At 39.7% G+C, this 21463-nt stretch overlaps 1 protein-coding gene across 6 annotated transcripts in view; it reads left to right on the top strand.

Annotated features, from left to right (window-relative positions):
* The window catches only part of FHIT (fragile histidine triad diadenosine triphosphatase), a 939636-nt gene that overhangs the window by 207427 nt on the left and 710746 nt on the right, over nt 1-21463 (top strand). The window contains exons 1-2 of one of the 6 annotated variants that reach the window (XM_067541484.1): nt 404-635; nt 878-979. The exons of 4 other annotated variants lie outside the window; for them this stretch is intronic. The gene's annotated coding sequence lies outside the window, so the exon portion shown is untranslated. Of the gene's footprint in view, nt 1-403; nt 636-877; nt 980-21463 lie in introns of those variants that run through there. One more of the 6 variants, XM_067541423.1, reaches the window with a different exon arrangement.

The following is a 21463-nucleotide window of genomic DNA, read 5'->3' as shown; positions in this document are numbered from 1 at the left end:
AGTGAGTTTTGAAAGAGTAAATATGACCTTGCAACACAGCAATTTTGCGAAACTGATCTTAATTCATAAGCTTTCCTCTGTTCAGGTCAATATACCCTGCATTTGTGTGTACAAAATACAGCTTCCTCATCTCTCTTTTATAGGTTGATTGCCCATGGAGTCAAGATATGTGAACTTCTGTGACTTTGTGACGCTCTAGACCCTTGGTATCATGTGTCAAATTGAGCCCTATGAATGTTAGAATATGTCAGTGTTTCATTTTATTTGTCTAAATGTATATTAATGATGCCTTCCATATAATGGAACTCTGCTGCTTCAGTAGACTCAGAACTAATGACTTTGTGTTTATCAAGTCTTGGAGATAGACAAGGTTTTTAATACCTGTCCCTTTTTCTCCCAGGCATTCTGCCTGCCAGCACCATCTACATACAGTCTGTCTGGTAATCATCACTGATATTGCTCCTTGCTTTCTGGGGCAGATGTTTCCTCCGCAGCTCTGAGGGATCCTTTCTTCGGACTATTGCCGTTTTCTTCCTTGGCCTGTATCTGGCATGGAGAGACTCTTGGGAGGAGCCCTTGAAAGAAGGCTAAGAACTTCACTAGATCTTGTGCCTGCTACATCCTGGCTCAAAGAAGTAGGTCATTTTGGGCTATAAAAACAGACAGCACTTCTAGATTCAACCTGAGTCAGGCGCTCTGATGTAGTGAAACTCTAGTGGCTCCTCAGAGCAGCTTCAGGTCATTTCACTGCGTCAGTTAATTCTTTCAGCCTCTAAGATCCCCCAAGGCCAGGAAATTCTTCCTCAGCAACAGCTAGAGAGGCCAGACTAGGCCTGCTGCAACTGGGAAGAGAGTTTAAGGATTTTTTTTTTCTCAGATTGTGCTGGTAGCACCTTCAAGAGATGGGTTCTTGAAAGTTCTGGAGAATATCTGCACTGACAGCTTTTTATCTCTAGATCGCAGTGCTTTACAAAGGAAGGTACGTTTTATCTGTTTTTTTTTTTTTTTATAAGGTCATACTCTGAATCATTAACAAAACTTAGGATCCTATGTCTTTCATTCCCATGTCCTATTCACTAAACCATTGGTTTCTTTGCACGCCTCAAATATTCCATGCTAGGCAAGTAGAGGAAATGAGTATAATAATATGAACCCTCATTGGCAAGTGGGGAAATTCAAGCAAACAGTTGATTTTAGTATAGCAATGTACTAGAAAACAATAGAATGCTTGATTATTCTGTGTTTAAACAGGTAGAATTGCTTCTCTATTGTTTTGCTAGTACATGCTGAAATCTAAAATGCATTAAGCACTATTCCTACTGAAACTGACATCTGTCATTTGGTTTTAATCATTAACTCAATCTTAAACCAAGCCCTACATTTCAGAAAAAAGGAAGATATGGTCATGAAAAGTCAATGGCACTTGCGTTGTAGCATTGTATATGAAAACTTGATTTCAATTTAAAATCCCATTTCTAAGTTTTAAAAAAAAGTTGTGGGAATATATGGGTGATGAATAATTGTTTGTTTACCAAATTGAGAGCAGGAATATATGAAGAGCAAAATATGCTGATTGTTAAAGGACTTTCATGTTGTTGTATTTGGGGAAAATAATTCTTCAGAACACCTTATTATTCAAGTGCTTTTCTCTGTATGCCCTTTGTAAATTTTTTTTATATGGCTCTGTGTTCGTTATGCAGGATATTAATAATATATTAACCCCCCTTCCCAAATCCATACAAGATGGAGAACAAGTGAAGGAATTTTGCATTTTAGAAACTAGGAGGTAAACAAATTTTTCAGAGATGTTTTCCAATGTTATCTTGAAGTGCTGTACCATGGCCTCCCACTACTAATCTGTTCTACCTCTCAGCTCTCTGTAGACATATAGCTATCTGCCTGTATTTAGACAGCATTACAGTTTTGGAAGGACACAAAGCACACATTGCAAGGATTTCCTATAGTTCTGGACACAGATGTATGTGGTCAAACTTAGTCAATAATGCAGGTTTTTACAATTACACCAATATTACAGTAGTCCATTTTTTAAATTCGCACACAGTGAATAAATATTTCCTGTACTAAGAATGACAACAGTAAGGGCACTTATGTGTGATAGATTTAATTTATGTAGATAGTAACTATTCAGTGGTGGCCACTCTAGGGCCAAATGTCATGTAGTACGTATGCTTTTAGGGCAGGATGTGGGGAGTACAGTACCTCCTCTTTAAACAAATATTGAAGGAAGGAAAGGGTAATAAGCGTATCTGCTAATGCTTTTTAGGAGCTTCTTTTGAGTTTATTTCTCTACCAAATAGAAACCAACTGACTAATGTTCATGTTCAGTGATTTTTTTTCCTTCTGTATCACATTGTGCATTACTTTGTCTGCCTTTGACCCGAAGGGCAGTGGAGACCCTTGCACACAAAGGGTCTGATGCAAAGATCATTGAAGTTGAGGGAAAGACTCTCACTGACGTGAGTAGGCAATTGGATCAGGCCCCAAAAGGTCAGACTGAAGCTCTATCCTGTGTTTATTGGGGCAGTGGCTAAAGGCAAATACTCTTCTCATGTCTATGACCTTTTCAGTGCCAGATGGAACGCTGACCTGGGACTTGCACAGACTTTGAAGGACTGGAAGAGAGTCTGTTTAAATCTCTTGTTTTTAATAGGGGCTGGTTGGGAGAAAGCGTTGAAAATATGACCATGTAAGTGTCTAAATGGGAGCTGAGCTCTTCTGGAAAACTGGCCCTGAATGCAGGGCTGAGAGCCTTTTGGAAATATAGCCCTACATTAGCTCTCTCTATTCCCCTTTCCCCCCATTTCTTTGGTACTGTATACCAACAGCCAGTGTGCCCATGTGTACACATGAGACTTGCTCTCTTGTATGATATTACTTCACCTTTCTTACAGGAGTGATTTTTCTCTTATGGGAAGTGCCTTATTATAATGATAAAATAAAAGATTTAACAAAATAATTGGCTGTACAAAGAAGCTAATCTAGGTCATCATTCTCATACTTGCAGGGACTCTTCAAATACTGACGGACGGATTTTGTAGCAAATTTGATTCTTTAGAACATCCAAACCTCAATCCAATTTGAAATTGACCTGTTTGTTGCCAGTTTAAAATCTTAGTAGCGGGAGGTATGGCAAATACTATGATACTGTCTCAGGTCTTAAAATATAAGCATAGTAAGTAATTATATGGGAAACCTCAAAAAAAACAACGTAGGTGCTCAAGGAATTGGTGATTCACTAAGTGACATTTGATTCTCTGTCAGGACTGGACTCTAAACAGTTTAGGAAAATAATAAAATGAGATTTGACATAAGCATACAAAAGAAGGTAAATCTGGTGCTCCTATTCACCCATTTCTAATATGCAATATTAAGGGAACATTCAGAGAAATTGACAGGCAACTGATAAAAAGAAATACTATATGCAGAATGTGTAAATAACCTGCAGCACTCCGCTGCCATAAGATACCATTGAGAACAAGGGTAAGATTCTCAGCTAGTGGAAATTGTCCAGTGAAGTCAGTGATTTACATCAAGAGGTGAGTGGGATTTTATTTATACATATGGATAATAAGAACATCTGTGCTTACATAGTAGATTTCATTTTTAAATTGAGAGAGAGCACTGTGAAGATACTTTAGGATTAGCATTCATAGTTTGTAATGGGGACCTGCCTCAGGGTTACAGCTATCCAGATTTCCAGGTTCTTCTGTGTCCCCAAAACAAGTCCATTCTCTCTGTTTTGACTTTAATATGAGTAATTTTATATACTTTAATGGGACTCCTTGCATGAATGCAGAGCTGTAGCACTTCAGTGTAGACACTCTTCGCTCACGGGAAGGGTTCTCCTATTGGCATAGGTAATCCACCTCCACAAGAGGTGGTAGCTAGATCAGCAGAAGAATTCTTCTATCAACCTTAGTGCTGTCTAAGGACGTAGGATGGCTTAACAATGCCCCTCACGGCTATGGATTTTTCATGCCCCTGACCCAACCTGGTTTTAAACCAACCTAACTTTCTAGTGTAGACCAGGCTTCACCCTAGTCACACAAATTGAAAGGACTGGGCCCAGTAGCACCAAGAAAGATATTAATTCAGTCCACCTTATTCAGGAATTGAGGTATGAATTCTGCCTACTCTCACTGAGGTGAGGACTTAAAATATTAAATTGCAATTTCCTCCTCTTGGAGGGAAAATAAAAGAATTTTAAATGAAAAATTGTTAGTGCAACATTAAGCTTCCATGGTTAAAAGAAGAAGTCAGGATATACTGTAGGAAACTCAACTTTTGCAATGTCAGTTCTTCTGCTTTGTTACATTTATGCCATAAAATATACTAAATACACAAACAATCCAATGTAAACTACACATTTCAGCCCCAATTCTGCAACCATTACATACCGAAATAATTCTTCTTCTACTCCATAAGACTTCTCACATGAGCAAAAATTCTCAGGTGAGTGACATGCAGAATTAGGCTTTTAACCAGAAAAAGAGGGAAGGAAAAGATTGTAAAACTGGAAGCATGTGCTGTAAATTAATTTTCACTTTATTTGCAAACTTGAAAAATCTGCTAAAATTAATTGACAGTGATTTCTAGCAATAGGGTAAGCAGCACTGCTGCACAGCACAGCAGGAGCTTGAAAATAAGTAAAACAAATATGTATCCAGCCTTTTATCCACTCACATAAACAAGTGCTGCAGTAAGCAGTTCTACAGTGCCACACAGACAACATTTGAACCAGTTTCTTCTCTTACTCAAGTGTAATTCTGGAGTTCCTCTGGCTATGTTCACACTGCAGCACTAATTCAACTTAGCTTAATTTGACTTTCAGCAGCTGATTTAAAGAATAGCATCAGACTGTTCACACTACACTGTTTGAGCTGGTCTCTTGCGTTCACACCGGCCAGCCTTAATTAGAATTAGAAAGCAATCTGGGTAGCTATCCCACAGTGCAACTAGCCACGGAGACTGTGTCATCATCCCAGGATGCATCGCTGCTTCCCCTACCCTTTCCCCCTCCCAAACAAACAGGAAAAGGATTTTCGCGCTGTTTTTTATTTTTGTTTTGCTCCCTGCGATCACCATTGCTTTAGAGACATGGAGCCAGCTCTACTCTGCACTATAATTGTGATCGTGAGAAATACATCGCGGCTTATCACGGAGTACTTAAGAAATAGAGCAAGAAGGTGAAGCAGCCGGGGCTGCCCTGCTTCAAGACATCCAGTAGAACAACTCCTGATTGCTGCAGGCAATGAGTGATGCATTAGTGATTTCTGTTCCTGGATGTTGCTTGCCTTTGATGCAAGCCTGATTTTGGTTCCTCTGTTTTCCTTTGATGATACCCACTCTCCCCCACCGCCCTTCCAAATCTGTGCCCGACAAATCCCTCATGAACAAAATTTTCTTTAATAAAGAAATGTTTTGGAAAGATGCAAAAATTTATTTTTGAACAGTCATGTCTTGGGTGAAGGGGAGGGGGAGAGGGTTCCTTCACTGTCTCCAGGGGTAGGGTGTTTAGTTTCTTCCTTTTCCTAATCTGAGACAATCTGTGCGCAGCACTGCTTAATGGTCGGGCCACTGGCGGGGTGTCTGCAGAATGAAAGAAAAATAACAAGATAGCCACAGCCAAATTAGTGAAGAACAGTATACATATGTAACATTTTGAAATACTCATGCATTGATACAATATGGCCACAGTTTTTAAAGTTAGGAACAAAATATCTATGTATCAATTTCAACAATGATGGCTTGATACAATGTTGCCTCTAGTTTGTGTATTGAAAAGGAAGAACATACATATGTTTCGGTTTCCATAATTATGTTTTTGTACAACGTAGCAAGTGACTTTCTAATGCAGACCACATGAAGGGCTGGGGGGTAATCCGCTTGCATCAGAAAGCCACGGAGACAGGATCAGTGTTTGCTGGGTGGGGGAGAGGGGTGGAATTTCTCTGCCTGCAGTCCAAACAAAAACAGAGAGCTATTGGGAACTGATTTGGAGGGGCATTGATTTCTCAGCTTGCATTCCAAACCCACATAGATAGGAAAAATGGGGGTTGTGGAGGAGATGGATTTCTCTGTTTGCATTCAACACACACACACAGACAGGATCGGGGTGGGGAGCGTGGGGGGGGGGGGGGAGGGGGTGGATTTCTCAGCTTGCTTTCCAAACACTCACAGATAGGAAAAATGGGGGTTATGGGGGAGGTGGATTTGTTTGCTTGCATTCAATACACACACAGACAGGAACTGAAGAAAGAGAACTCACCAGATGTCCCTTCTCCAGCATGCCCTGGGATATCTTCCCATAAATGTCCAGATACCTTTTGCTAGCTCTGAGCTGAGCCAGAATGGACTCCTCGCCCCACAGCCCAATGAGGTCTAAGACCTCTGGTCGACTCCATGCTGGAGCACATTTGGGCTTTGCAGCAGCCATGCTGAGAACAGTGGCAAAGCTCTCTCCAGGCTGGCAGCACAGGAAATGGAGATTCAAATCTTCCCGGGGCTTGAGGGGAGGGGACTTTACTTGCTATTGTGATCACAGAGCAGCACAGCGCCATTGGGCAGAGTGATGAAAATGGGGCATAATGGGATACATTCCGGAGGGCAATTAAGTTGAATTAAGCTCAGTTATGTTCACACTGACACTAATTTGAATTAACAAATGCCACTATGCCACTTGCAGAGGTGGTCTTATTAATTTGATTTTACAGGCACCTTAATTTGAATTAACAGTGGAGTCAGTGTGAATGCGGGAGTAATTAATTCAAATTAATGGACTTTAAATCGACCTAAGTCCCCGGTGTGAACCAGGCCTCTGACTTCAATCAGTGGAGTTACTCCTACTCCTGATTTACACTGCCATTAACTCAGAGCAGAATCTGAACTCTTATTTCAACCACTGCTTCTAAAAACACTTTTTGCTGAAGTTTTAGTTTGTAAATTTAAGTTTTTATACTTGTTCAGAAGTATTGCACCATCATCGTACAAAGAGACTTTTCAACCCGTATATAGACCACTTCTTCTGTGCATCATGCCTGATTGTACCTTTAGTCAGATTGTTTATGCACATTCCAGTAAAGTTCTGTAAGGGGATCCTTATCCTTATGAAGCAAGATTTTTTTTTTAAAAAAAAGCACTGCAAAGTTCCCCATTTAACTTAATCACAGAAACTAATAATCTGTAAGATTTGTTCAGCAGGACAGCCTATACAGGCTTCTTGGTATGATAATTAAGCATTTTACAAACAGGCGTAATCCTTCTTTGTACAGTCAGCAGCGTACCAAAAAGTTGTGAAGTTCTTTATTTTTTTACAAGGAATTGTGCATTAAGGCAAATTATTTCCCTGAATATTCTACTAAAAATTTAAAGGCTAAAATGCTTTGACCAGCTGGTGAGGTCTTCCCTTCAATCACACAGTGTATGCATTTGTTTAAACAAAACTCAAACATTAACATACTTTTTAAAAGGGAATTTTTGTGTAAGGAAAACACTTATATCTTACTGAGGATGTAGATCTATTGTCTTTCATAGTTCTAACCATTACCTCTGATATTCTTCGACTAGCTGTAATTAACTAAAAACATACTGAATGCAAGGACAAGATCAGTAATGAGATACATTTATTCAAACTCAGCAACCACCTCCATCAGCACTGGTATGGTTTTTGGCTGTTTTCTTGGTACAGACATTGTTATTCGTTGGTCTTCCATCCTAATAACATGCATTAACTGAGGAATGCTGCTATGTGCTCAAGAATCATGTGGTCATCAAAATCTTCTCTGGCACAATCAGATTGCTAGTGACAGACAGATTGAACATCAAGACAGACTGTCTTTAGTACCTAGAGATTGAGTGCCACCTGGATCAATCTGCATGGAAGCTATGCCGGTTAGGATTTGCCTTGATGATGAATTGAAGATTCTCTCACAACCTCTTTATTCTGAAGTATGTGTTACTGCATTTGTGATATCACAATTCTATAGCATTGGATAATGATATCAAACACAGAATTACAACTTTGCTACAGAGACAAATATTTGCAGTGTCTCACGCTGTTTTTCAAAGCTCTGTAAAAAGGACTTGTGTGCTTTCTCTTTACTTGAGAGATCACTGAGAGAGAGGTTAATGGTGAGGAACTTCTGTGAGAACAAAAGAAGATAAATATATTTTAAAAAACCAGAAGGAAGAGAGAGAAAAGAAAGGACTCTTTCAGACTGTTTCTCCTTCCACAGCCCAGCAATCACCATCTTGAAGACTCAGTATTACTGACTCTTTGATTTCTATATATCCTCTTTCACAGCACTCAACCAGCATCATGGAAGTACCAACTATATACATGATATATATGGAGTACTTCACCCACCACTAAATTGCAGACACTTCTAGAGTGCAACATGGTAAAAATTATAATGATGCCAGCAATTCTACAATATCTTAAAGACAAATAATGAAAAGAATATTTGCCATTTAAATCCTATATACTATGATGCTCTTCTTTTTCTCATGTTACCTCAATAATAAAAGATGTATGTCAATCGGCATTGAATACAGTGCTTAAAAATTTGCTGGACATGGTAAAATTTCTGTTAGCTGGAAATTATATTGGAGGAAGAGAAACCATGGAAAATTCACACATCAAATCCTTTATGTCAGAGTTTATATTCCACATTTTAGTCTAATCTTTTAGTATCTTAGGTGCAATTTTCAAAAATGCCTGAATCATTTCTGTGCTTTAGAAATGTTTACCCCATTTGTTTATAAAAGAATGAATGCTAATTTAATTGCAGTTGGAGTTGAAGTTCCACATTTGAGTGTGAAGGAATGTGGGCTGTGCATTGTGTCTCACCCCTCCATAGCAGAAGGGTAAGGGAGTTTGTTGTGAAAGAAAGGAGTCTGAATGTGCTTGGGTGGTGAGATATGTGGATGTTAAAGCAAATTTCTTTAGCAACCATTAAGCGATACTGCTTTTAATATCATTTAGCTATGACTGAGCTCCTTGATAAAGCACTCTTGAGATCTATGGTTGGAAAGCGCTAATAAGAGTCAGGTATTAATAATATTTAATTGTTGAGTGTATTAGTTGGATTTGTTTTTGAGCAACCTTATCTCCAGGCAAACAAAGACTTTGATTTGGGGTTACCATTTGTAGCGGTGCTATTGTTTTTTGTTTTACTTCTCCCTCCCTCCCTCCCCTCAATTTAATTTGATGTGGATTTTGAGCTTCCTATGGGCTCAGAATAAGCAGGTATATTGCTAATTTTTGTAATTCATATTGGAATTAGATTTTTCCATACAGAATTAGTTGTACCTTAGGTCACCGTTTGAACACTAATTAGACAGGTAAGAGCACAGTGCTGTACATTTGATCCAGTATGAAAGTGTTAGCAATTTGGGGCAGTGGGAAGTTAATGGATAAACCAGTGTTAAATTAATTTAAAGAGAGAATCCTCATGGATTTTTTAATGTTGCTTATTGCATACTTAAACATAGCATTTATATCTTTAAGATTTCTTGGGGAAAGATCTCTTTGGAAACTAACTGCACATTCTGGGCCAGGTTGTATCAGAAGCTGTACGGTTTTGCAGCGAGCCAATACACAGACCACTCTCTCTGCCATATTGTACATCTGTGCAGAAGATTAATCCATTCTTTTCTTCCTTAAGTGAAAAGACTGGTCTGCGTGTGCCTCAGGATACAAGACACCCCAAAGGAGCAGGAATGAGGCGAGCCGGTGCCAAATGCACGGGGTAGAGTATGCTGCGTTTTCATAGGTGGTGTAGTCAAGGAAGCAGTTTGCCCCAGTGTGGGGCTGCTGTGTGTAAATGACATGACTGACATTGGACAGTCTCTGACAGAGCCTGATCCAAAGCCCTTTGAAACCGATGGGAGTCTTTCCATTAACTTCAGTGGGCTTTGGATCAAACCAGTATATGAACTTCACTCTGGCTGGAATGATTCTGCAGTCCTCAGGCTGTATCTGCCACTTCCCCTTTTGTGATTTTATGAATAGGCTCAATTTGGCCTGTTTTGAGTGGGCTGTAGTTAAATTCAGATGGTGTGTAATCCTGATTGTCTTTAAAAGAATTGCAGCAATCAGACTCTTACAGTAAAGTATCCTTTTTAATCACAGGCCAATGTAGTCTGGTGCCATTCAGTCCAAACATAATGGACGTTCTTTTAATTGGTGATGAGGGTTTGTTAGCCTGCATAACAATATGGAGAGAGATTGTTTAGAATTAACTGGCAGAACCTATGTGCATGCTCCAGCTACCTTAGGTTGGACAGCCTGCATAAATTATGCTCTGGCACATACTCATCCCCCACACAGAAAAGGCTGCTGGCTGTCTCTGTGAAAGGAACATACCGTCTCGAGAAGAAGGCACCACAGAATAACAAAAGCTGGAAAGAAAACACAGGTCTACCCTAGGGCAACTACTTCCACTTTCATGTAAGTCATTAAATGTTCTTCTGACACAGGGTAGCTTGCCAAACTTAGAAGTTCCTTCTGTTTGCACAGAGTGTGGGGAGGTCACATGAAAAGCATCCAAGGATGTTTATCCCTTTTTCTCCCTCAGTAAAGATCTCCTTTTGAGGAATAGTTTCATTTACCCACTTTGGGACTCGTTTTTTTCTACCTTTCCTTTGGTGGTTCTTTGCAGAACTCAGGTGGGAGAAGGGTGAGAGTCGCAATAAGTCTCTATTTTTTGTCCTTAATGGAAAAAAAAAAAGATGCTATCTCAAGACTTTCTCATGCTCTAACAGGCTTTGCGTTAGAAAGAGAACCTCAGGTGTAGGAGATTTTACCAGGGACTGGGTGGCAAACAAATATTTATTGTGCCCGAGGAAAAGCTTGACAAATGTTGGCTACAAAGGCAAAAAATACCCAGACCTTTTTGTTAATGATCAGTTCTTGATAGGTTACCATCCTTATAAGAAGGCCCTGTTCTTGGGTCTTGCTGTGATCCTCAAAAATCTTTCATTCATCATCCATTTGAAGCCCTTAGAGTCAGAATTACTCCTCAGTAAATAATCTCTTCTCCTTGTTATAATTTCAGCAAAGAAAACTGGAGCGTCAAAGGCTGTAGTGATAGATACATTGTGTTTTAAAGATGATTAAGAAGGCAATACTTCTGAGAGTAGATTTATTTGTATTACCTAAGAAAGATTCACAGGTCCACATATATTTCAAAATTAGATACTCTTCGAAGCTCCGTCAGTAAGAGTCTGATGAATTGCCTCATTTGAGGGATGACAGAAGAATGCCTAAGTGATGCTTCAAAAGGATGGAAGATGTTAAAATCTTGGTAATGGACTTTAAATTTTGTATCAACAAACTGTACTAAGTATGCACATTTCTCTGCAGGCTTTTGTGTGACAGTTAGCTGGCTGCATTAGATTAACAAACTTTTAATACTAGAAGTTATTTTTATGCTGTTTTTTTGGCATATTCTTCTAGAGACTGAGCAGGTGATGATTTAAACTTAATTTTTGTGGCTGCTTCTTGGGCTTCCTAAGAACTTAGCCTATAATCATTTGCTATTTCTTTTATAAAACTCGTATTCTCTACTTCTAATATGATAAAGATACCACTCCCTTCCTCTCAGGCTAGGAATCTAGGATACTGTTTCTTAACTGCTTCATGCTGAGGGAACTTGCCTTAAAAAGGATGAGGGGGCAGCGGGGGACTGCAATAGGCAGACTAAACACTGGTCTTCCCTCAGAGTCCCACTGTAAGACTGAAACAGGTCAGTGCTGGAGCTTAAAAAGTAGGATAATGCATTTAAAGGAACTGTAACTGTTTCACAGTGTCCTGAGATTATTTTAAATGTGCACTGGATCAGTGGTTCTCCAGTGCAGGGAAAATGGAACTATTCAAAAGGATGTAGACACACCTTTGAATGTTACTGCACTGGTTTTATGTATAACATAAGATTATTGGCTGAGCGCTTCATTTTCCTTATAATAGACAGAAATAATTTTTGACTGTGCCTTTTGGCTACAGATATCTTAAAATCCTGTTTGGCAAATCAGTTCTGAGGCATTGGGTGAAGGCGTGTGATTGACTGTATGTTAAAGGTTTAGCTGAACTCCATTGATAGGCCATGGGCTAAGCATCTTCATCATCCTTTTAAGAAATTACAGTCCTCTTCCCAAAGAAATTAAATAGTAAATGCAGGGCAGCCATGATTTGATTTGAGAAGAGCTGATATATGTTAGTATTAGTAGTATACAATTTAGGTTTGTATAAGTGTTTAGGCCTGTGTGTCTGCCTGAGAGGTATCCTGGGCCTGCTTGCCTGCCTGAAAACTAAAGTCTTCAAGATACACATGTAAACAAAGACATAACCCACAACAGGATGGGTTTTCTTCATTACTGTGAGATGAGAGAAGGGATGTAGATCAAGTGTGGTTGGGGGTTTGATATATGAATATGCAAATGAAGGAAAGGTCTGATTCCTCTTCAAGATAGATACCAGAGCAAGGTTGAGCAACTGGTTGGGAGGAGTGAGGGGAGTAAAGGGAGGTGTGAGAAAGAAATACCAAAGGTTCATAAAGTGACAATGGCCAAAATGTAACCTTGCTCCCAACCATCCCCTGAGGTAGAAGAGAGATGGTACGAAAGCCCCCAGAGTCAAGACCCCCCAAAATGGAACATGACCATAAATTGCACGGGGTGGTACTGGGGGTGAAGGGGGACACTACAGGTGTAATTAAGTGTGCCAAGAAGAAGGAGCGGGGAGCGCTCTATCAGCATATGGAGCTATGATTAAGGGAAGAGGGCGCTCTATGTGTGTATAGAGCTATGGTTGGGGGGAAAGAAACTCTGTTAGCATAGAAAGAGATGGTTATGGGAAAGAAAGCATGACTGCTGTGAAGGGCTATGGTTCTATGGTTTCATGTTTAGCCTCAATAAACATCACATTGCCTGCACTGCTGCTTTCTGCTGCGAACGTGACTGGGAACTGAGAGAGATGGGGCAGAATTGCCCTAACTATATATCCTTCAATAAGGGAAACAGTAATTGTTAGAGGAGGGGTTCCCTAAGGCAGTTGGCCAGTTGTGGGATGCTTTTGTTTGTGAACCAAATTATGGATTGTTTTGTTTAAAGATGAAGAAAATATACAAAATAACAAGCATACCACAGAGAGCATAATATGCAGTCATAATGGCATAAGTAATGGAAATTCAAGCAGCAGTAAAATGCACTTGATATTGAGAAGATTGAGATTTATTCTTGAGACAAGACAACTGACTCATGCTCTGAGTGAAATGTTTAATAATAGTGGTATTTTACACTTGTGTTAAGCTATTCATCTGGGAATCTCCAAGTACCTTACAAATGGGGAATTACTGCCATTTAATAGATGGGGAAACTGTGGACTTACTTACACTTAGAAGTTTTGTCATTTCAACTATGCCAACATAGTTGAAGTGACAATCCCCTTCCAATGTGGACACAGTTGTACCAGTATAAAAGTGACCAATAGCAGTATAGCTTATTCTAGTATAAGGCACCTTTTCACTAGTATAACTGGGTCTACACTAGGGCTTTTACTAGTGTAACTGTCAGTAGAAAAATAATCCCATCTCTAAGCAACATAACTATGCCGGTAAAACTTTTATGAGCTTTAAAAAAAGCTAAAACAGGCCATCAGGCTAAAACAGAATAGGTGACTCGACAATGATCACACAGTAAGTCTCTGGCAGAACTGAGAACAAAGCCCATTTCTCCTATCATGAGCTCCCTTTTAAACTGCTCTTTATAATAGTGTTGATGCTTTTTGTTTATTCAAGAAATAAAGGGGTTCTCAGAGAATCTTAAAGACAAATTCTGCTGTCTGTTGTAAACATGTGACTCCATGGAATTCAAGTCAGTGAGCCATATGCATGTAACTGAGACCACTATTGAGTCTAATGTCTAACAAAGGTGCAGGAATGCTAGGCAAAGGGCCCAGTTTAGTGACATTTAAGAAAGTACCTAAATGCTTTTGTTTTCTCTGGATGTTTAGGAAAGATTCATGATGTTCTATTAAGCTGTAGACCCTTGCTTTTCTGTTACTCTTGCTTAGTTTTGTTCTGTCTGTACTATAAGTCTGTTTGTGGTTTTGTCTCGGCTATCGTTCCTATAATTGTGAATTTACTCCTAAAAATATTTATATTTCCCATGAGCCATGATCCAATATTTTTTCTCGTAATCTGAAGAGCCTCCCTAGAAAGGTTTCCATTGACTGCATGTTCTTGGGATGCTAAGACTTTCTTTTCTAGCAGTTGAAGACCCCATAAAATGGCTAATTCTATTTTTTGTTCTGTTCTAGGAAAAAAACCAAAACCTCTTGGGGCAGTTAAACTGTGAATAACAGGCTGGATTAGCCTGTGTAGTAGCAATAGGCCTTTAAATCACAAAGCTTTCTACTTCCAGAGCTGATCAAATATTTTTTCATGAAAACAGCAATATGAAAATTACTTGGAGTGTTAAAACTGAAAAACACACACACATCAATAAAAGCAAGGGAATTGTGAATGAAGGCTACCATGGTGCCTTTAAATCTCCCTATTGTACGGAACTGCAATACATGAGTTTATATATAGTTCAAATAAGCATTCAGTAGTCTAAAGGGACTGCTAACAAAGGCAGTGAGGACTGCCATGGATTTTGACAGCAAACTGTGAATGGCACGAATGGCATAACATTTCATTTCAGTGAAATGTTATTTTAAGTGAATAGATATTTCTGTGCCATCTCATCTCAGTGGTAATTTGTATTTCCCATTTAATAATTGGTGTGAGGAGTTTCTAAAGCTGACTTTCATTGGTTGAAGGTTTGATGAAGATATCTAGAAAGTTGATAAGGTAAAAGTGTAGCAAAGTACAAGAGTTAAATCTGGAGCGTTATGAACATCAGCTGTGCAAATGATCTGAGCTCGCCTGTATTTGGTCTGTACAAGGTCTGTTACGTGACTTGTGAACCGGTGTACTTTGCACTATCACATCACACTTGATTTTTATGTCATTGTAGTGCCATTATGATTGTAAAGAATGATAAATACAGATTGTTGGACTGAAAACTATACACTTAACCCATGGGCATGGCACTTTCTAATGCTTTCACTGACGTGTGTATCCTAAAGGATAATCAATCGTTTTTGTGCTGGCCCTTTAGGAGCCTAACCCTGATTTCACTAATGCTGGTGTAAACAAGCAGTAATCAATGTAAAATCAGAAACACACGACGGATCAGACTGTTCCCATTTATACCACTGTATATCTGAGTAACTTCATGGACGTATTAATTTTTTTTCTGTGAAAAAACAAAGGCATCAGCTTAGCTATGTGCATAGACATCTCTGCCATACTATTGAAAATGCTTCAGAGAGGTGTTTAGCAGACTTCTGTAAAAACTCAGATCTTTCTGTACATGGCTGATAAATAGGTGAAGGTCCAGTTCTCCATTAATTTTCACCTACAACACTTGCAGGTGATAAATTATTTTTTCCTGGAATTTCAAGTTTACAGGTATTTTGTCTACATAATTGTCTATAACTTAAAAGAGGGAAAATAAGATGGACCAGCTGGTGTTAATAAAACTATCACTGCAGTCTACAGTCAGACTGGGGAGAGAGAAAGAATCAGGTGACTCTTCAGTGGACATCCAAACCCATAGTCTGCTGTTACATAGACTAGCTTTGCTCTGCTGGTGGTCAGGAAGCTGAGGTGAGAACATTGTGCCATCTTACCCATAGACTAGGATTGGTATTGATTCTGGAATCAGATGGCTGCCTACCCCTCTGACATATTGACAGCTTTTGGTAAGAGGAGAGGGATGGCGAAGCAAAAGGAAAGGGGAGGGGAGGAACCAAACCCAACAATAAATTCAAGAACAGTTTGAGAGTCTTACCAAAAAACCACTTCTTCCTGAATATCGAATTCTTCTGCTGAGTTCCCCATTCTCAGTTTGTTCTTACCAAATCAGGTGACTCCATCCAGCCTGCCAACACTGTGCTGAAAACCACAAGGTTATTACTGTCCTAGACCCAGCATTCCAGAGGAAGACGGGCATGTCTCTGAAATGAACCAAAAACTATTTCTTTGTCATTTGATGAGACAGTAAAGTCCACGAGGGTGGTAGTAATGGAAGGCATATTTGCCACTGGAATATGGGTTAGAATACCGTTTCTCAATGACCCGTCGCTGAGATCTCCCTGACACAGTATAGGAAGCCGGTCCCTGGTATCAAAAAGGTTGAGAAACACTGGTTTAGAAAGGCTAAAAGCATCCATCTGAATGGGTGCTTGCCTACAGTGTTACCTCCTGTCCTTCCTAAAAAAATCCAACCCCCTGCACAATTAATAGACAGTTATGGTCTTCTCTCTTACAATAAATAGATTTAAATAGAGCCAAGTCAGGGAAGTCACATCCCATGCCTTCTCCTTCTGCACTCCTGCCGTTCATGGTCTGGTGCAGATGTTCCTATCAGTGAGTTTCCCTTCTGTTCTGTGGAACTGCAGACCAGTCCAAACCTGTCAATCAATGGGATAGACCTGAGCTGCTCCCGTGTCAGGCTTACCAGTGCTGTTCTACCTCTGGTCAGACTCTCACAGGTAGCCTACAGACTTGTCTCTAAAGAGCATAAAGAAAATCTCCGTGCAAAACCACATATATGGGTGTATGAAAAAAACTGGCTGTTAGCCGCTCTCCTGTTTGTATGCTAAACTGCTTGCTTCAACAACTTTTCCTACTTGTTTAGCGTCTTGACTGGAAGTAGTGCTTAATTTAGTATTGTTGCAATTTATGATCACTACAACACTAACTACTGTATTAATTAAAAAATTAGGAAATTCAAACTCTCTTTAGTGTCTTCCATAGCATGCAGTAAATGCAGCCCGGAAGCTACTTTAACCCGCAGCATTTCTGTATTGTTTGCAATTTCTAGAAATAGTGAAGTGCACTACAGCTTCATCTATTGTCCCAGGAGACTGGTGTTTTTATCCCCTCCCTTCTGTTTATCATATGATCTCTCTTCTCTTGCTGATCTTTGAAATGCCAGGTGTAATGAACATGTATGGAGAGTTGTATTGCCAGCTGTGATGTCCCCTCTCCCCCCCCCCCGCAGTCTGGACTGGTATGTCGCTGTCACCTCAATCCCTCACTCCTGGAGCCCATTTTGCACTTGCCCTGCTGTCAGCTCACTCTCAGTCTCCTGCAAGCAAGCGGCTCCTACCTCAGTGAGTGAGTGCTTCTGGCCAGCCTCTCGTGGGATTCTGCAATCGAATGGCCCCCAGGCAATATCTTCAGTCCCAGATGCAATCCTGGGAATTGCGGTTTTACAGAGTTCACTGCTGCCGACTGGACTCTGCAAGCTCATTGGTTAGTCAATTTATCAAAGAAATTGATATCCAGCTCTGTCACTCTAGATGAAGTCTGTACACACTCAACCACAAGCACTGCTTTAGAGAAAACAAACATAAGTTTGAGTACAGAAAGATTTTAAGTGATTTATAAGCCAGAAAAAACATAAATCAGGTTTGATCAGGAAGAAATAAAAAGTAAATTGTATTCCAAACTAAACTTGACACTTCAGTAGCCTTGCAGTCTTTGATGTTCTCTTACCACAGGGTGGTTGATCGGCCTCCAACCAGGCTCCCTCCCCCCATGGTCAGTCTTTCAGTTGCTTGACATTGCTTCGTAGATGGATTACAAGGGAGAGCTCCAGAGACCAAAATGCCTCTCATTTTAACAGATTCCCCTGCCACCGCCTGGGGTCAGGTGATCGGAGATGTCTGGCACGGCTTCCTCCACTTGAGTCAAATGAGCATCCCCTTATCAGATGCTCAAGCCAGTCCGTTGTTCCCGTCTGCATGCCTCTGCTTTGTTTTTGCCTGGATCTGTTCAAGCCATGTGAGAGAGACATTTGGGAATATTACATAGCAGAGCTTCATAATCGCGCCTGTGACATTGCAAGAAGCATACTATCATAACCGTAATGTTCAGTATGTCATGAGCATTCCACAAACACCTTACATGACATACTTTGCATTAAAGAATGCACAGTTACACTATAAGGGTGAATGTGAATGCTACACAAATCACACTCTAATGGTGTACGTGGGGGACAGCGTGTCATACCAGCCTCAAGTTTGTCTCAGCCAAAGGCCTTTTTTAGACTACTTCTTTTTAAAAATGTTATACATTTTCTTTCAAAGTTCAAATAACAGCAGTAAAAAGACTCCACCTCTGCTATCAACAGGAAGATGTCATGTACATCACACATCCTGGTAAGAGAATTGAGTCCATTTTGTGCCTTAATTTATATGGGCTATCTATATTTTACCATTCCTAATTCAGTTTTGCCTGCTTCCTGGTTCTTTTAGTTTTTTAGAATGATCTTCTTTGTATAGTGTACACCGTTAGGGGGATCTTGCCAGAGATGAGCCTTATTACAAAAAATGCTTTCAGTGCTCTCCAATTCTTTCATCTAAAGACAATTTAGATTATCAAACACTTCATGAAACAGTTTTGGTTTTTTGCCATATACTCCTAAGTGTGATCCAAGTTTTGCTTACTCATTTGTCAAACAGACCTATTGTTTATCGTGAACAGTATAAATATATGCTGGATTTCTGAGGAGAGGAGAAGAAATCCTTCTGAAGAATCCTAATGGCTAAATCCTGGTCTCAACCACATCCAAGTGACCTATTTCTGTTCCCCCTCCCCGCAACAGGAGTTGCCTGAGTTTAGCTGAGATCACACTTTTTGCTCTAACATTTATGACAGAGCTAAAAACCTTGTCTTTCAGAAGTTTACACTTTTTGCGGGGCAAAAGGGGACCTTTCATAATGGCTTGGAAGTCCTTGTATACAGAACTTATTAAAAGGGAAGTCAGGATTTAGAATTTGAGCTTGTTTCATGGAGATAAGTGTCTACTTGTATGAGAGGTGCTACACTTCCTGAATTCCACTGTTCTCCTCTACATGCTTTCATATTGGAAAAACACATTTCTGAAGTGTCACCATCTCCTACAACACTCTGAAGTGGCACTTGAACATTATGACACCAGTGGACATCAAATAGATTTCTAAAATAAATAAGTGTAAAGATTTCATTAGTTCATATGTGATGCCTGTACATGTGAAGCATTGCATAGAATACTTTCTGGGTGCAAATATTGCCCTGTTCAGTGTATGATAGTATCGCTTTCACTTCTTGTACGTAATCCCTAATTATAGTAGATATTGTAAAAATATATATTGACATTCACATGAGTCTGTAATACCTGATTTATGCTGTGCATATTTATCTATGCCATGTTCAATTTTTATAATGAATGATACTTTGAGCCTAAGATGTGGTTACCTTTTTAACTCTAGTTTCTTCTTTGTTTCATATACTTTTACAAAGATGAAAAACATTATGAATGTCTCTTGATAACCTGTTTAAAAGTGCATCCAGAAGCTTCTGTTTTAGTTTAGATTACACTTATATTTCGTTGGTGGTCTACACAACAAAGCAATAAAACTAAAAAAACCAAACCCTGATAGGCATTTTATAATGAATTTATGTATAATCCAGCCGCATAATGTAAACTGCAGGGTTATTTTCTCTCTCCTTCTGTACATCTTTATTTCAGATTACCCCACTGGAGCATTAAAACTGCTTAGCTCTTACACATTTTAACCTATCAATTGCCTTCTTTATCATTGCAAAATTATTTGAATGTGTGTATGTATTTTTTCTGGCCATCTTGGGCGATACAATAACTATACATGATTCATCCTCCTTTTTAACTGTTCTCTGTTTGAATTTGTATTCATTCTTTATTCCTGTACTTGCAAAGCCCAGCAGGAGTTCTCACTGCACACACAACCTTTCGTTTTCTCCATTAGTTGAACATACTGGTACATACAACTTTTTTCCTTGTGTGTTAATACTCCTATTTAATTGTTGTGCCACCAGAGTATTCGTTCTAGAAAGAAAAGTAGATGGGTGACTTGAATAAAATTAATAATCTCCTGAGCCTGCAAGCTGCTGAGTCCCCCCTAATACCAATGAAATTGAAACCGCCTGAGACTTGTCATACTTATGTGAGCTGATATATCCCCTGTTGCCATGATATCCAAGCATCTTACAAACATTAATAGATGTGCAATTAATATGGAGATTAAAGGACTTGCCCAATACATAGAGTAGCTTGCGTATCTCCTGTCATCTTCCTAACTCCTATTTACCGCGGTGTCTTCAGTTCACTGCACCAACAGGAAATGCGCTCCTGCTGATGCAACGTTACTCCACCTGGTGGAGGTGAATTAATAGCATTGATTTCCAGGTCGATTGAGCAGGTCTCTTCTGTTCAATTGATGCAGATAAATTGATCTGACGGCGGAGAATTTGCAGCCATCAGTCTAGACATAGCCTAAGTAGCCTGCTGGCTCTGCCCACTTTGCTGACCCTGCATGGTTTTCATTGTTTACACCTTCTCTTAGATCAACTGCCGTCTAAAACTTCTGAGCCTCATCCACCCGAGTTTCAGAGCCATTTCCTGTTCTCAGGGCAAAAGCTGCCCATTGTAAATGCTCCTCCACCCAGTCAGCTGTTGGCTCTTTATAGGGTTGATTGCTTATACTGGTGACCACTTGCTTCCTAGAGCTGTATTTGCCACTCAATGAGCATTACTACTCTTTAACACATGGAGATTATGGTTGGGATTTACCCTTCAAGGGAACTGAGACCATAGTGGTAATTTCAAACTCTTCTAGTACTTTTAGAGGCAAACTAAAACATAACACTGGCAAACTCAGTTCAGTCCTTAATTAGCAAATAGGCATACAGAAGTGCACAGGCTTCCTTTGTACATGTTTTCAAACCAATAGTACTCTTAGTTCACCTCATACATTACCCTACACCAAGTCCTTGTAAATCTTTTTTCAACGCCCTTTCAGGTGACTTATCTAGTGAAGAATATTACATCTAAATAGTGTGAAGTGTGGGACATGAGGAGAACCCACAAAATCCCTAATGTCTTCTTAGCCCATCCTCATTGCATAGTAGATTTCATTGCTCTGTTTGTTCATCCTGGATCTCCCTGTGCTCCTTGATGAGGTTATGGGGACTGCTTTTGAAATAGCAGAAGGTTTATTATTCTTGGCAGCTGAATGTGATATTTTGGCAATTATGGTGGGTGAACCTTGAAATGTTTGAATGTTGGCTCTAGTAGGAATGAGCAACTAAAACATATAGATCTGATTCAGAGATTTTCTGAGCTTTGTTGGCCTTGAAATCAAGATGGATAGTTCGCAAGACTTTGCGTCCCCACATCTTGCAAGAACTTTGGATCTAAGTGTAGAGTATTAATGTCTATTACTTACCCTGAGTGAGTTAAAATGAGATGGGGCCCATATCCACCCAAGTGTTGCTGTCTTCTCCCCTCCTTGTGGACGGGTGCTCTC

The sequence above is a fragment of the Emydura macquarii genome, unplaced genomic scaffold (assembly GCF_026122565.2).
Source record: "Emydura macquarii macquarii isolate MOO-44397 ecotype Brisbane River unplaced genomic scaffold, CSIRO-AGI_Emac_v2 contig_71, whole genome shotgun sequence".
Classification (NCBI taxonomy): Eukaryota; Metazoa; Chordata; order Testudines; family Chelidae; genus Emydura; species Emydura macquarii.
Note: the sequence above shows the minus strand (reverse complement) of the source record. Positions and strands in the feature narration are given on the sequence as shown.